The sequence below is a fragment of the Dermacentor silvarum genome, chromosome 9, assembly GCF_013339745.2.
Source record: "Dermacentor silvarum isolate Dsil-2018 chromosome 9, BIME_Dsil_1.4, whole genome shotgun sequence".
Classification (NCBI taxonomy): domain Eukaryota; kingdom Metazoa; phylum Arthropoda; class Arachnida; order Ixodida; family Ixodidae; genus Dermacentor; species Dermacentor silvarum.
The window spans coordinates 100,416,464-100,434,062 of NC_051162.1; the positions used below are offsets into that span (position 1 = coordinate 100,416,464).

Genomic DNA, 17,599 nt, shown 5'->3' on the forward strand with positions numbered 1-17,599 from the left:
TCAACTTTGCTCGTTGCTGAACGAACACCGTCGTAGCTACGAAATCAAGCTTGCGTTTACGCGTCCAATCTAAATTGCCGGCTGATCCACAGCCCTGAAACGAAATGAAATGCCCCGACTCCACAAACGCAATCTCAATTTTGCTCACGAAAGGCCGATACGGACCAATCATGCGAGGTCAAGAAAACAGTTTTTTTTTTTTCAAAGTGCAACATTGCATACCTAGAAAACTGATTCTTTTTTCTACAAAGAGTTGTTTCCCTTCTTGGAGAAATTGAGGCGACGACAGGGGACATTTTTTTTTTTTTTCACGATGGTTAAAGTTAGCGAACTTCATGTTTTTCTTTACGGCTAAGGATAGTGAAACCACTCCCCTTCCACATTTAGTGCACGAACACGAGTGGGATGTCCCCACGATAATGACTTGATTCTGAAAGCCAAATTCCCCTCAATGCAAAGCAGTCTCGAGCTGGCTTGCCAGCTGCCTATAAAGAGCGGAAGTTTTTGGATCGCTTCGTGTATCTCGACAGATAGTAACCGCTCGCAAGCCATCGCCGCATCGGCCGTTTTCGCCTCGTTGCCTACGCCGTGTTCCGCTCTGAATCAGCTCCGCAGAGAGTAGTGTCGCTTGACAACAGATATGCTTGATTATATAAAACACTACTTCTCTGTGAGTTGGGTGTGATATATTATTGTCCAGCGCCACTCAAATGCTGATGAATAGGCTGCTGGTTTCCCTAGAAAACTATTTCACTTCGGCGGACATTTGCTCGAATAAGTTCTCTTCCCGTTCTTTATTGGCAAATCCAGTTACAGCATAGTATATCTGTCATGTTCTGGTGCTCGCGATATTTCGTATGGGCGTTATACGTACAGTGCTGCAAAATTTTACTCCAAGTACACTCGCGGTGACAAAAACACTTGATCACTATTTATTCCTATGGTTACGTAGGCGTTCATCATGAATATGTGCCGTACGTGAGAAACAGTCAGTAGTACTTCCAGATGTCTTTGAAGACAAATTACAATGACAAGAATTGCGCCTTTCCAACGTTTGTGTAATTAGGTTGGAGACTTGCCTTTTGTTGGTAGGCTCATTCCCCTGAGTGCCTTTGATGGCTACTTTCCCTCCCACCAAAGGAAAATCTAAGTTAGATTGAACACCTGCATGCTTGGGTGTAAAATGTGTCTAAACCAAGGCTTCTGAGTACTTTCTTTTTTCGCTTCGTTTAACACGCGGCATAACATCATAATGGGGTTCTGCATACTTTCAGTCTGTTGACCGGGCCAACTTTTGTCGAGGTTGTCTCGCAGATAATTTTTCTGTGAACCACCACTGCGCTTTACGTCAACTTTCACATGACATATTGAATGGTGCTGTGCCTCTTCGTTCCATATACGGCCCCGGGGAGGCGCAGTGGCCGGCAAACAACCTTCGCACAAACTCGTGCACTAAAGCTATCTTATAGGACTGTGCTTGAACCATAAAAGGTTAACCACTCCAAATAATCACGCTCGATGGCTGACATTTTCGCGACTGTCTACAGCAAAAGCAAACTGTATTGCAGTAGAGCATATCTAGCTTTGCTGAATATGTAGATTTAATGTTACCGCACGCCTGCTTGATTGTTTGCACCAAGCTGATTCTATAAACAAATGATTTTCATTTCACTGTGCTAACAATAAAAAGCGTTGCATACGGGTATCTCCGTAATATCAGTATTCCTGATAACATCACCGGTGCTTGTAAGATAACGCTGAAAGTCTCGGAAACGAAATAAGAGCAACATTCATAAATTTCCGTCTGTGCTTGTAAACCACTAGGTATATCTACCACAATTTTCATACTTTCTTATGTCTAAATCTATATACTTCTAAAAAAAAACGTTTACACTTACACAGTATCTTTACATTGCTTGAACAGCAGCCGATCAATTATTTGTACTTAATAAATGATAATTAATGTCTAAAAGACACAGTTGCATTGATTTCATTGGTCCTTTGCGAGTTTTGACTTAAACAAGCGAGAGCTCTATTTTCAGTATCCGAGAGCCTCAATAAACGCATGGTTAGAAAACGAAGCAAAATCTGCTAAGAAATCGCAGCTATATAATATGCAGAGAAGCCTTCAAATAAACATAATCCGGCTGCAACACTTGTTAAGGCCATTAGGACAATCACCAGGTTTCGAACACTGACACTGCATCACGCTTCGCAGGAATCTGCGCTCGATGGTGACGTAGCCTTGGCTCTGCTGCACTGAACTACTGAAAAAGAGTGTAGTCTTTTTCTCCCTTCCTTTATGTACGCGACCACTTGAATTGACCTTGGCGAGCACGTGCGCAGCGCGGCAGCGGAGTCCTCCGACTGACGTCACACGCGAGAGGGCGCCACCTCAGGGCTAATAAAAGGCACTGCTGCAGGCCGAATTCTCCAGTTTGTGAGCGGCCGTGGGGACAGACGTACGGTTGTTAATACCGGAGCGCATCAGTACTTTCCAGGTTCGTGGCATGTCTTTTTCACGTTTGCTTTGTTTAACCACTACCTCCCCCCCCCCCCCCGCCCTTTCTTTAACGTGTAATCAACACATTTTTTCCCTCTTACGGTGATCTGCCCTGCGTGACAGCTGATGTCATCCACGTGGTCGCCTCTAGGCATGTCTGGTTACGGCGCGCGTCTTTGAAGGTTCCAGCTAGATGTCGCGGTGTTTGGTGAGCAGGCTTGGTGTATTTTCTGGTGTTCCTTTGCGTTTAGTTGAGGTTTTTAGCTTTTGCAGTCATACTGTTGTAGCTTAGCTTCTGCTAGGCGCGGCCGCCACGCGGTTTTGAACGCGATGGTGGCCGCTTCGCAGGTTTGGCCGTGGTCCTTTTTCGGTCGTGTTCCGAAATGCGCGACCAACGTGGACGTATGCAAGGAGCTAGTGAAGCGTTTCGCACGCGCTGATCTCCAGGAAGTTCACGATTTTTGAGCAGGCAGGATCGAAACTATGTTCAAGTCCTAGGCCGCGGTTGATCGATTGTTAACTGATCCCGTTTTGAATGTTCGTAATGTAGAGGTTCGTTTTGAATACCGAGGAGTCCATTCCAAGTTTGTGAAGGTGTATGGCTACCTGTTGGATCTTACAGACGAAGCTCTCATCAAAGAGCTGGAAGTCTTCGGAATGGTCCAAGGGATCTCCGGAGAGTACGTACCTGGGTTTCCCGAGTTCGCTTCAGGCAACCGGTGCATCCGCATGGAGATGGCGCAGCCAGTTCTTAACCTTCCCTTCGCGTAGGCGAGAAGGTAGTGCAGGTGCAGGTCGAGATCGAGGGAGTTGTGCGTGTTGGTCGCACCGTCGCAGGTGTAACTTGATCGCCACGCTGCCGCGTGTGACCCGCCCAAGTGCGCGCGCAGTGAGCAGTTCGGCCACGTGACCGGCAAAGTGGCGTGCGTACGATGCGGCAGTGACCACGCGGTCTCGGCGTGCACTGTCCGCACCTACAGGTGGTTACTTCTGTAGTTGAGAGGCCATCAGCTGCCGTGGATAATGTAGGCAGCGAGATTTCTCTGAGGGTGGGTGACACAGCCGCAGGCGACGGAGATTCCGCGAGTACTGACGCGCTCTTTCCCCTATCTGGCGCGGCGACGTGCGGAGAAGGGGAGGGGGGGGGGGATGGTTTGAGGTGGCGAAGAGGAGGCCGCGTCTCTCGTTGCTGCCCCCATGGCGGCGGCGGCGCTCGCTGCAACGGCCGCGCTCTCTGGCGAGCTGCTACCGCTTCCCGACGCGACCACCGACGGCCCTTTCCGCGACGACGGACCGAGGAACTCTAGTCACAGAACACCCATGCTCTAGTTCCGTGCGCAGGAAAGCGAGCGTAGGTGGCTGAGCGAGTAGCTGAGCCTAGTAAAACTTAGCCAAGCCTATAGCGAAACTTTGCCGAACCTAGCAAAACCTCGCTGAGCCAAGTGACGCTGGAAGAACATAGGTGATGACCAGCTCCGCGATTTCTCCAGCCTTGCACAACTTAGTGCAAGCAGCGCTAATTTCTCTTTCTCCATTTGCCTTCTACGCGCGATCCACTACTATTCCCTCTGTTCGGTAAGAGTCTCCAGTGCGCCAGCAAGCAGGAGACGGCGGTGAGTTGCGCTGATCGTTAGCTCTGTGAAGGAATGTCTCGACGGGAGGATAATAGGATGCTTAACGTTGTGCGACAACTCGGCTGCATTGAGCCTTCCTCCCACTACCAGTACTCCATCGTCGTCGCAGATACGCTGAGATCACGTATCGGGCAGACACATGGCATGCGTGTCGGCCCATTAAACTCCGATAAATACATATTATCTAGTTTTCATCAAACAGGCGAATGGATCTCAAGCTGTTTCATTCTTTTCTGTTTGATTCAACTAGAGAAAGAGATGCCCCAGCTTATAGCGTGGAAAATGCGATGTGTGAGCACATAATTTTTGTAGGATTTCTTGGACATTTTACGTAAGCGCTCCTATACCAACACGGTCACCTAGAAGTTCTATGTTTTCTTTAGATCTGCACGCAGAACAACCGCATCTTCCTTTTCTACTGCGCAAAAACTGGCGACAAGTGGCTGATTATAAACGCCGACATTTCATAAGCGCACTACATTGTTATTTCACCAACATGTTTTGTATCCGTTAAATGGCCGTAGTCAATCTAAATACAGCTGTGTTTATATGTCTTTACACAATTCAGTTCAGCAAATGAAGTCGCCTTGCTCGGGCATTCAAAATAATTGTAGAGAAACTATCGAGGAAGGTTGTCAAGGCAAGTGAGCAGCCGATCGCTTCCAGCGAAGTATTCGTTGTATTCAAGGAAATATGCGCTTGAAGGCATATATTTGTTGCAGTCAAGATATCAAAGTAACGTTTGTTCTTTCATTGCGTAATTTTGCCAGGAACAGAACCATTAGACATTTTGAACTTGTCTGGTGTTCCGACATGCGCAGGCGCACTGGGAGTTCTAGCTGCATAGGCTGAGGCTTAAAGGGGCCCAGAACCCCTTTTTATCGAAGTAGAGAAATACATTTCAAGTGAAAATAGACTATTTCAGAAATACTTTGCCCCGAAAAGTAATTTAATGCGTTCATAAAAAGCGGAGTCATTGGCAATCAAACGCGGCGTCCGCTGTCAGACAGACAAAGAACTTTAATGGAGGTCCTGAGAAGCTCTGTTGCCCCCTCTCAGGGAGGCGACGAAGCCGCGGGCCGCACCCACGTCGGGACGGGGAGACCAAGCTCCAGCGCCGCATCGTGGGCTCTCTGGACAGCCCAAAATTGGCGTGAATGGTCGGAGCTCCGAAGAGCAGAGCTCCACTCCTCTGCAGTGCATCGATGCGGGCCCCTCTGTAACGAGGGGCATCCCCAGAGCATGTGTTCCAAAGTACTACATTGTCCGCAGCTAGGGCAGTCTGGACTAAAGCAGTCTGGATTGATGTAGTGAAATAAATTCAGGTTGGGATATGATCCCGTCTGAAGCATGCGTAGTGTGACAGCTTGAGGTCTGGTTAGTGTCCCGTGTGGGGGAGGGTATAGTCTTCTACCAAGGTAGTAGTGTTTGGTAACCTCGTTGAAGGTGGAGAGAGTGTCACGGAACTCGACGAGCCCAGAATCGACGGAGCCTCGACTTGCAGTGGCGTCAGCGCGGAGGGTTAGTTCGCGCGCTTGGACGTGTGCGATGTCATTGAGGTTGCGGAGGGAGTCGAGTTGGGGTTCGAGATGGGCCGGGAACCACGTGATTGTATGTGGCTGGATGACTTTGCCTTTGAGAATTCGATGAGCTTCCTTGGCGATGGCACCAGAGTCAAATGCCCGAACCGCCGCCCTCGAGTCAGTAAATATTTCAGCTCTCTCATCGTCGAGAAGTGCAAGAGCGACCGCAGCCTGCTCTGCCCTAGCCGGGGTGCTGTCTCTGATGGAGGCCGCACAAGTGACGTGTCCGTCGTGATTGACCACCGTTGCGACGAAGTCCGATGTGTGCTCGTACTGGGCCGCGTCAACGAAAGTGACCGTGTGAGGCGAGGCTTTTATGCTCCGGAGCAATGCCACAGCCCTAGCTTTGCGCCTGCTCGCATTGTGTTGTGGATGCACGTTTTTGGGAAAAGGAGCAACCGTAATGTTGTCCCGTAGGTAATCTGGCATTTCACATGTGCGTTTCATCGCTACAGTGGAGCCGATTCCTAAGACCGCGAGAATCTCCCTCCCAGCAGGGGTGCTAGAGAGTCGTGATACTTGAGCCGTTTCCTGAGCTTCGATGATTTCATCGAGCGTATTATGTACACCTAGTTGAAGAAGGCGGGCGTCCGCTGTGCTCCCGTTCCTTCTTCAATGCCTTGCCATGCGAAGGCTACTGTGGAGTGGGGCGTGGCACGCAGTTCAAATTTCATTTTGGATGTTAACGTAGGCTCCACGACGTCCATTTTTGGTGCCTACGACGCGCTAAACGTAAGCCAAACGCGGTTGTCATCAGCGAGCCGCAGCGCACTTAGCCAGTGGACTGGTGAAGGCACCCCGCGACGGCCGCGTTGTGTCCGACCGCAGCGGCCAATAGCAGCCGCGTGTGGGAATCCGCTTTATTACGAAATAAAGGGCGCAGAAAAGAGTGAGTATCATGGCCTCTGTTGAAAAGAAAGGGTTTGAAGGAAAGGTGACTTCGCGCTCCGCTTGCGAGCTCCACCCACCGCGTACGACAGCAAGCCTTGGCTGAGGTGTTCACAGCAGCCTATGTTACTCGCGAGCTATGCTATTTCACGAAGCCGGAGGGGTGGTTCAGGGCCCCTTTAAACGCGTGTGGCCGGAGTGGTGCAGCCAGACAAACACATAGTTATTATTGCGGTAACCAAGTGGATTATTTTAACGCGATAGCGTTAAGGGCTTCGTGTCGCAGAAAATCCGGCGTCGGCGTAGATGTCGGCGTCTGTGGCGGAGAAAATCATCCCCAACCACCTGGACCCCCGACGGCGCAGGCCTTCCGCGTGGCGCAAGGTGTTAGTGAACAAAAATGGAATTTCTCACAGTGAAATCCGTCAGAAACATGGTAAAGTACGACTTAGCCACAACCTACCGACATGGTGGCGTCGTATTGTAATTTGAATGTACGAGACGTACACGAATGTATTCGTGTACGTCTGTTTTTAATCATCACGGCAATGTGGGTGTGTGTGCACGAGCCTATTGAAGTTACTGGTTTTCGACAAATGACTCCTTGAAAGCGCTTTTTAACGCGATAGTGTTAAGGGCCCCGTGTCGCAGAAAATCTGGCGTCGGCATGGGTGTCGGCGTCTGTGACGGAGAAAATCATCCCCAACCATCCCGACCCGCTCAGGCCCTCCGCGTGGCGCAAGGTGTTCGTGAAGGAGAAAATCATCCCGAACGACCCCGACCCCGCAAGCACCCCGCGTGGCGCAAGATGTTATTGAACAAAAATTGAATTTCTCATTGTGAAATCCGTCAGACAAATGGTAGAGTATGACTTACCCACAACCGACAGACATGGTGGTGTCGGATTGTAATTTGAATGTACGAGATAACTTAATTCTGTTACGAGGAAACTCAAACACAAACCTCTTTTCCAGCACTTCTACCATACCAACAGCGGCGCACTCAGGTATATGGTACTTACGAAAATCATATCCACATGGCGCTCGCATCCTCGGCTGATCAAATTCGGACTTCGCCTACCTAATGCGCTTTGGACACGCACGCGGGTCGGGGCAATAGCAAAAACAAAAAAATAACAATAAATCTTAAAAAAGGTGCCAGGGCCTTCACGTTTTATAATAAGACGGCTGATATTGCCCCTGGAAAAACGTCTACCCAGCAATGCATTTCTGTTTAAACGTGAAGCTGACTTTCCCACGTTCGGTTGTTGCAGTGAAGCCCACTGAAAGGAAAATGCGAAGCGAACGGGGCCCGCTAACGCTATCGCGTTCCACTCTTGAAGACGAAGCTTAAGCTTCCTCCAATTTTCGGACACGCGCGCGCGGCGGTGCAAGAGCCAACAAATAATACAATAATAAAAAAAGCTTCAAAGTCAGGTTAACAGCGTAAGGGCACCAGAGGGGACAGAAGACAGTACGGCCTTGCGTTGTTAACCTGACTTTGAAGAATGTTTTACCAATAAGGCCAATTTTACACCTTTAATAATGAAAAAGGGCCCTAGGGCCTTCATATTTTAATATAAGACGACTTATATTGCCCCTGGAAAAAAGTCTTCCCAGCAATGCATTTCCGTTTAAAAGTGAAGCCGACATTAAGCGGATCGGTGTAAGCTTGGCCTTTGTAAGCTGGCTTTCCCCCGTTCTGTGTTGCAGTGCAGTCTACTCAAAGAAATATGCGATGCGAACGGGCGCCGATAACGCTATCGCGTTAAACTCTTCAAGGCGAAACTTAAGCGTCCTCCAATGTTTCACTGCTTCTCTACGTTTTCGCATCTGCATAATTGTGTCGCGATTAAGCGACGCCGAAGATTTACGCCAGCATTGAAGCACAATTCACTCGGTTGATGGAATATTACCTTTGTGTTTCTTTGGTCCAGCTCTGCGCCCCAAATTAAGGTGACGCTACCCGTCAAGCCGCTCAAGCGTACGCCTCCTGACCATCCGCCAAAACGCACAGTCGGCCTGCGTTTGCCGGAATTCCGTACAAGCTAAAGCTCTGTATTAGTCAGCAATTATCTAGCGGATGTATAGGTGACCTTCGCAATCAGCCGATCGGTCATTTGTGTGATGTCTTCACTGGCGTATGCGCCAACGTGGAGGGCGATTCGTAATCATTGACACAAACAGAAACATGCGAGCCAGCGCGTGCATTTCAAGGAGGCGTAATAGTTGGCGTTCGGCGATGAACGAACCGCGTAACTCGGTCGGAAGAGAGCAATAGAGCACCCACCCTTTGGATCGACGTCTTTGTATGGGTGGGGAAAGTTCGACAACCACGGACCGCAAATCACCAACCAGCTATCTCGAACGGCAGTACTGTTTTCTCGGTGAAAGTATCCTCGTCGAAAACACAAGCGCCATTCTGCACCTGCATTTGCACAAATATTTTCGACAACTAAGGAATTAAGGAATTTTCATTCACCCCTACGATTCCGGTGCTTTCATGTAGCGCGCCAAGCCCCAACAAGGGCGTTCCGACACTTTCATCATGTGGCAGTCTATTTTGATTCCTCTTGTAGGGTTCCAAGAAAAGGTCATCTGTAAGAGGAGTGACACAGAGCGAGCCAGCGCCAGCAAGATGGGAACCATCAGTGACAAGGACAGAGACCCTGCATTGCTCGGGACGGGCATTGCGACCGCAGTATTGCTTCCAGCAACCGTGGTCGCCGGTCCCTTCGCACCGCTGGTTCTAACAATTGGACTAGGAGCAGCTGCCGCCGGATCCACAGCAGCATTCGCTACCGTTGCGAGTCTGCCAAGCGATAAAAAAAAGTAGCAGGTTAGTGTCTGCGTTTGTGTATATTGTGGCGAAGTTTGGGATAAAATATTCAATATGTTCGTCACCAAACGCGACAGCTGAAGGTGCACGCAAGAAAGTAAGAACAGTTTGCATTCAAACACATCGCAGTCACGTGGTTTTTCAAGATCGCAGGCAACTTCTACGGAAATAATAAAATAACCTGATGGTGCCGTAGGCTCTTAAACCCATAATGTTTCTAAACAGCTCGGAAAAAATTTTCACGTTCCGTGACGGCGTTTCACAATTTCAAACTTGTATTTATTCAGTGGTTGTCACGTTTGAAGACGCATTAGCTTACACCCGGATTCTTACCCAAGCTTCTTTGCTCCTACATTATGGCACATTTCATGTATCAGAATTCCTCTTCACTGGTAGCAGTGAAGAGGAATTCTGGCAACAATAATGTCAAGACGTCTGTGGACGCTAATGCGATTAGCAGTGAAGCCGTGTATGATACACCGTATTGCACCGACGAAACGCGTCTTGCATATGGCGCGCACAGCACTTTCCGGGCGTTAAATTGTGATAGTTGATTGTACTTGAACAATCGCGTGCAATTGTATCATATAAAAATTCGATTTCGGAGGAAAGGTAACGCGAAGTAACCGTCTCGCTTTTCGGTGAACACCTCAACCGCGCCCTGAGGGAAAGCACGCCTGTGCGCGTGACATCGACACAGGACCGGAAAGCTTCCACTCCTCACGGAGGCCGGTAGGAGGAGCGATGCCGTCAGCGCTAGGGCGTAAGGCGCCGGAACACGCGCTCGCTCTCGACACGTGTGTGATGCATTGGGATCAATGAGGTAATAGTGAGGAATCAAACGCGATTTTGATAGTTCATCGCACTTGAACAATTGGATGCGTTTGTATCGCATAATAATGGCAAGCGAATCAGAAGGCGATGCGAACGGGGCCAGATAACGCTGTCGCGTTCCACTCTAACAGGCGAAGCTCAAGCGACCTTTAAGTTTCTAGGTATAAGTATATGCCACATATATGCCTATCAAGAAAGGGGTCAGGCAAGGAGACACAATCTCTCCAATGCTATTCACTGCATGCTTAATTAAAGAAGTATTCAAGCTCTTAGACTGGGAAGGCTTAGGAGTGAGGATCAACGGCGAATATCTCAGCAACCTTCGGTTTTCAGATGACATTGTCCTATTCAGCAACAATGGAGACGAATTACAGCAAATGTTTGAGGACCTTAATCGACAAAGTGTAAGAATTGGGTTGAAGATGAATATGCAGAAGACAAAGATAATGTTCAATAGCCTGGCAAGGGAACAAGAATTCAGGATCGCCAGTCAGCCCCTAGAGTCTGTAAAGGAGTACATTTATCTAGGTCAATTACTCACAGGGAACCCTGATCATGAGAATGAAATTCACAGAATAATAAAATTGGGCTGGAGTGCATACAGCAGGCATTGCCAAATCCTGACTGGGAGGTTACCACTGTCATTGAAAAGAAAAGTGTACAATCATTGCATTCTACCGGTGCTAACATATGGGGCATAAACTTGGAGGTTAACAAAGAAGCTCGAGAACAAGTTAAGGACCGCACAAACAGCGATGGAACGAAAAATATTAGGAGTAACGTTGAGAGACACGACGAGAGCGGTGTGGATCAGAGAACAAACGGGGATAGCCGATATTCTAGTTGACATTAAGCGGAGGAAATGGAGCTGGGCAGGTCATGTAATGCGTAGGAGATAACCGATGGACCATTAGGGTTACAGAATGGATACCAAGAGAAGGGAAGCGCAGTCGAGGTCGGCAGAAAACCAGATGGGATGATGAAGTTAGGAAATTTGCAGGCGCAAGTTGGAATACGCAAGCGCAAGACAGGGGTAATTGGAGATCGCAGGGAGAGGCCTTCGTCCTGCAGTGGACATAAACTATAGGCTGATGATGATGATGATGATGATATGCCACGCCTTCCTATATGAAATGCGGTATATGCGGTTTATATTGTCACATCATGCTATCACAAAAGATGCTCATACCTTATCTTATATTCTGACGTAGCCAACCAGACGGATTTCTGGTTAATATCCCTGCCTTCTATTTCTGTCCACCCTCCTCCTTCTTGACAAAGTTATTCCTCGGAATTTTGAGAATGACAACCCACAAACCAACGTCATAGAACAAAACGCCGACAGCCCAAGCTTTTTCTGTTAAATCTTCTCTTACCGAAGTATTAACCCTTTGTGGGACAGTGGTACAAATACCTACCCCTTTTTTTACCTTGATTCAAACGCCTATAACAAATAAATGGTTGGAATTGGCACCACTTTTAGTGGTGCTGCCATCTAACGAAGTATTTTAGAAGCTTGTCTGGTGTTTTTTCGTCACGACGCCATGTGGCGCGCATACTGAGTCTCTTTTTCGAAATGCCTCGTAGAATATTCACTACCCGCTGTTGTGGCCTCAAGGAAACCTTCGAGAACGCTGCGTAAACCTGCCTGGTAACTGTTTTATTGTACCGGCTCACTAAGTGAACCCTCGTGATTCGTTTGCAATCATAAGCATACATTTTCGTTACCCTATTTAGTCAGTGTTTTCAACGAACCTTTCTCGGGCTTGATTTGTTAGGCCTCGCCGGACGGCTATCGCACCGATCATGTCGCCCAGGTTGATTTTACAGGCTTGCCAACTCTCCCCTATTCTCCGGGAGGCTCCCGATTGCTCATACACCTTCCGATCGCAGGGGCCCGGTTCGGTGGGGTATCGTCATCTCGATGAGGAACTTGTGATAAGATCACACTGCAGCGCACTCAGTTAGCTTCTCCGTCCTACAGCAGTATTATGCGGTGAAGGGTGTCAAGTGTCGGAAGGGGCCACTTGCGATCGAGGGTTATAGCACATTTTGTCCTGCGTGCATGTGAAGTCAATTCCACAAGCGCGCTATAATAATGAGTACCGGTATGATGTCCCATGTCTAGAAGCTTTACTTGCGATCATGCAGTGCCCTGTATGACGTGATGGCAGCCATGAAAAGCAAGAAATAAATATGTGTGCGAGTTTTTTTTTCCGCGTCTTTTTTCGCGTTGAATGCTTCGGAGCATTTCACAAGGGAAGAGCACAATCGATTTGTAAATATTATGTCAGTTACACCTTCTTTTTTTCATTGATACTCCAGAGGACAGCGGTACAAATGTATACCACTTTTCATACACTGTAATAAAGACAGTGGTACATATATGTACCACTTTTTTTACGAGAACTGTTGTGCAGAATTTATTAAAAATTGTGTCAAACAGCTTCTTAAGTCATCCTGAATGTCGTTTTGCAGGTTTTAAGCGAAAAATTGTAATTAAGAATAGCGCCTTAAAAAGGGTTAAAAAAAGTGCGAAACAATAGCACAAACCTGAAACTGATGTAAATTTTTTAGTGCGGCTGTGCACAACCTCCGGCAACGGCCCACGTAAGAGGGCGCCCTTATACCAGAAAGCTCGCCTTCGTGATTGGCGCTCACCGCCAGCGTTTCGCGGTAAACATTAGGGTTAGATAAGCTGCAGTTGCCGAGAAGCGTGAGAAGCAGTCGGGGATCTTTGAATGCGTCACATTTTTGTTGTTTGTTGCTGCGGACAAGCCAATGAAGCTGTTTGTTTCCCTTGAAGAATTTGTTTTCCCTTTCCCATGCTTAAACCCTTTCATCACTGAATCCTACGTTTAGGCAGCTGTGCTATCAAGATAGTGGTTCACCACCAGCCAACGTATCGTTTCATGCTGCTACCCTTGCCATAGGTCATTTACAAAAGAATGCTATCGCGTTCCACTTTTAAAGGTGAATCTTTAGCGTCCTCCAAAATATTTTTCAATGCACACCTTTCAAGCCAACGCTTTGATGAGCTGTGCCATGATGCACTAGGTATGTGTCGCTCTTGAATTAAGCGCTCGCCAACTTGGGTCGCTGAGTATGTTGCCACTGGTTGTGCGGCAAGCGAGGGAACAATTTTAACAATTCGCAGGCACCTGTGCACCTCACTATTCGTCTGGGAAGCCACCAACGGATACCTCGGCAACCCTACGCCACGGCGCAATGTGTCCCGAAAGAAGCGGAGACAGGAGCCCAGCTGCCGCATTAGGCGTTCTTGAGCGTTCGCACGCACATCCGGGCCATGCATTTCGGAGGCCACGTGCAGGCTACGCGGCAGCTCCGCTTGGTGGCGCCGAGTGTTCTTAGGAAAGCGCGAAAGTCGAGTCCCGCTGCACTACACGCGTCACACATAGCTCGTTTCGACGGTGGCAATACCTCACGTCGCTGTGTTGATTCAATGCTAAGCGTGCGATGCGTTGTGATGATGTCTTTTTGCCATTGAAGAGCGACAAATGGCCTTAGAACGACAGAAAGCAGAGCTAGTTGGTAAGGATTCATAATGCAAAAAAGGGTAAGGCGTGCACACACGGACACAAGAGAGAAGTGAACAACGCAAACGCCGACTATCAACTGAAGGAAGCACTGAGGCGAAAAAGGAAAGAAGACCCAAACTCATCTGCGCAAAATTCAACCGCCCTGTTTGCCCTACGTAGAAATGGCCACAGCTGGTTTATAAAGTTCCCTTTAGCTGTGGCCACTTTTACGTAGGCCAAACAGGGAGGTGTATCACTCAGAGGCTAATGGAACATAAAAGATTGTTAACCGGTGGGTCGCCTTCCAATCTTTCCGTACATTGCCAAGACTGCCAAGATTGTAACTGCACGCCAGAGTTTGATGAATGCGCGATACTGTACAAGCATAGGAGTGGAGATACGCGTCTAATGATCGAGGCTTTGCATATCAATAATGGTGGAAGTGCATGCGTGAGTCAACCTTCGATTACCTTACATAAAGAAGAGATCAATTGCCTCAACAGTTATCTCTCACGTAGACCGGTACGTGTACCCGATTGACACGTGGTGCTACCATTCCAGAGAATTCACAGATGAGTTTTGTGTCTTCTTTCTTTTTTTGCCTCCGTGCTTCCTTCAGTTGATAGTCGGCGTTTGTGTTGTCCACTAATGACTTTATGACTCTTTTCGTTTCGTGTTGGCCGTTTAGCAAGTGTCTTCTCAGGATAAAAATATGCGTTGGCGTGCATGTGATTCTTTTTTTGATGCGAAGCATGTTATGCTCGAAGCTATGTCCCTCCTTGAATCCGCCGTATGCGTCCACACCCGCACTGCACATGCGCATCCTCCTCCCCCTCCTCTCCTTGTCTCTTATCCTCTCGGCATTCCTCATCTCCTCTCCGACGCTCCTCTCCTCTGCGCATGCGCATCCTCCTCCCCCTCCTCTCCTTGTCTCCTCCCCTCTCGGCATTCTTCCTCTCCTCTCCGACGCTCCTACCTCTTCGGATTACGCAATGAATGGCAACACCTGCGGCTCTGTGCGTGATAATGCGAAGCAGCTTAGGTTAGAGGCGCGGCGGTAGGCGCCACAGAGGCACCGGCAAGAGTCACCAAGGCCGCGCGCGTTCGGTGCGAACGAGGGCAAAACGCCGACGGTGTCAACAACAGTTCTGCGTGTTGATGGTGCTGCTGCATGTTCAAGTTTATACAGCTGATAAAACTACCTTGAGTCGACCCCATAGCTGCTTCGCATACTACTCAGGGTTCCCCCAGGGGAAGATGGTGTAATTTCTTTAACTACGAGTATAAAAGACTCCTCGGAGATCCAAAAATTATGAAAGGAGTGTTTCAAGATCATCATATTAGCCGCAGGTGAATGCACAAGTAGTTAGCTTAGTGAAGAGTTGTGGACTGCCGCAGAGAGACGGTACATGCCCCGAACACCCTTCAACTTTGATAACCGGCGCACCAGGGGGCACAACGTCGCCGCTAAACCATCGACGAACTTTCTAACAAAGTGATCTTCTCGCGGTGATACGCGCCGGTAGCTTTCGTCATTTCACGAAGCACACAGCTTGCTTGGAGAGCACCTCAAATCAGTCCCGCTCGTGACACTTTTGAAAAAGGCGCATTGCAACCATAACACTGATTACAGAAGAGATAGTACTATCTGACGTAACTTGCAAAGAACGTTCCGAGTAAAAAAAGCTACCCCTCCGAAAGCATTGCACCAATGTGGTGCGAAATTCACAAAGGTTTTCGTTTTTAAGTGATCTTTTCCATTGGTGGTTCGCTTTCACTAATAGGTGAATATTGTATCCTTTCACCATAGGTGAATACGAGAATTTTATCCCGCATAACTTTTTTTGTAGGTATACAATGTACGCGTGGCAACATTAACGGGACCTCAAACACTACCATTATCCGCCTAGCGTATTCTCACACAGATCAACTGTACGTAACTTTTTTTATAGAGTTTCTCTGCTATTGTGTAGAACATAAAACACCACGTATCCACAGGGCACACACTTCGCGTCTACGCGAAGAGATATGAGAACAATATATGAGAACAATATATGAGTGCACGCCGTATGTTAAGCATTTACTCAGATGGTAGATATAACGTCCAAATCATGTCTGGTCCGCCCTGGCCCGAATTCTCCGCGGACAAACCCGCGGGAGAATGAAGGCACGCGTGTTCTAACAAGAAGAGATATTTCGGCCAATGTGGTCTGAACGGAGGTGAGAGGCAGGTGACAAGTTACATGATACAGTCAGTGAGATGGAGTGATTATTGCTGTTCACAGGGAATTCGCTCTTTTCCTGACCATGTGCCGGCAAATGGTTAAATATATCCCAGCAGACTTATGTGTTCAACTCTTATCGCGCATTTCAGTTTGCTCGAAACGCCTTACTGCCTAAAAATAAGAGGCACTTTATTATATTTATGAAGGCTGAAAACACGCTTGACCGTTGTTGTTTTTTTTTTGCAGCAATATGCCGAGCCATTATCTGCTGGTGGTATCCCAAGCTGTCAACGTAGTAAGCCGCCACAGCATAATTGCCTCGGCGCTGATTTCCCAAGACGTCGTCTACTTCTCCTAGTTGTTGTTCTAGTAGTCACAGTAGGTGTGCAAATGGTGGTGGGGTTATTGCTTAAGCACTCAGTAACAGCATGCTAATCCACAGTTAAAATGGTTTGATATAAGCAATAAAGTATAATCATCCAAAAATTACATATATTTTGTCCTATGGTTCCTCATTCGCATTTGTGCACGTCTGCATTTGTAATCATGACGGCAACGTGCGTTGGTATACACGAGCGTATTCAAATTACTGGATATCACCAAATGACTCTTCGAAAGCGCCTTTTCTATAAGCCTCTATAAACATCGCAAATTCACGCGAAAAGTGAAGCATCCATTGCGATCGCAAATTACTAGAGAGCTATACGGTGTAAGAAAGTAGCTTTGTCGGCCGTATAAATATGCAAACATTAGCTTACTAACTAAACTAACAAGTATGGTATCACACGCGCACAAGTAAACATGTACACACCTCACTCGATGACTGCGCACATTCTCTATCAAAGTGCTGGCGTGAGGAAGCGTGACAACAGCGGCGAGCTTCGTGATGCCTCTCGCTTAAACGCGAAGTAAGCTGCGAGAACGCAGCGCACACGAAGATATAAGCCCTCGGGCGACCTAGATTCTGTCCCTATCGCAGTTCCTTTTAAGATGGGGCTCGCATGGTCGCACTCAGCCACGGCAAACGCTGCCATCGCTGCCGTAGTGGAACAGCCTGCGTCCCCCCAACCACGCTACCTTGCGCGCGATGGAAGACGGCGCGCTTCCTCGCCGTCTTCCTCCTTTGCGAGCGCGAGATCGAGCCACCATCCTCAGCTCACCATCGCACGCTTTCATTCGCGCACAGTATGCGACGCATGGCCACCTTGTTATCGCACTTGGACTTTATAAGGAACATTGATGGCAGAAATGTGCCTGGAGAGTCCTCATAAGTGCTATCGCAATAAACCAAGAACGAGGATGTTGCGCACTTAGTAATTTTCGAAATCGTGAATTTATTTAACGTTCAACGCTGCTAACAGCACTAGTACGGCGACTCGGTGACCATTACGTCCACCAATGCTGTGTGACGATGACAGTGAACTCGTAATAATCGCGCGACAGAGAAGAGGGTGGCACGACGACCATGACGATAGCGACGACGGCATGACCAGGACAATTCGCTCACGGTAGTCTCAGCCGGTATTTATGAGAGGAATGCTGAGCATGACTGCGA

The 17,599-nt window shown here is 48.2% G+C and overlaps 1 long non-coding RNA gene across 1 annotated transcript; it reads left to right on the top strand.

Moving 5' to 3' along the window:
• The first annotated feature begins 2,439 nt into the window (after positions 1-2,439).
• LOC119464870 (uncharacterized) lies at positions 2,440-16,530 on the top strand. Its single transcript, XR_005194640.2, has 3 exons — positions 2,440-2,501; positions 9,187-9,446; positions 16,291-16,530. It is a non-coding gene; the product is annotated as an uncharacterized LOC119464870 (long non-coding RNA).
• Positions 16,531-17,599: the final 1,069 nt, after the last annotated feature.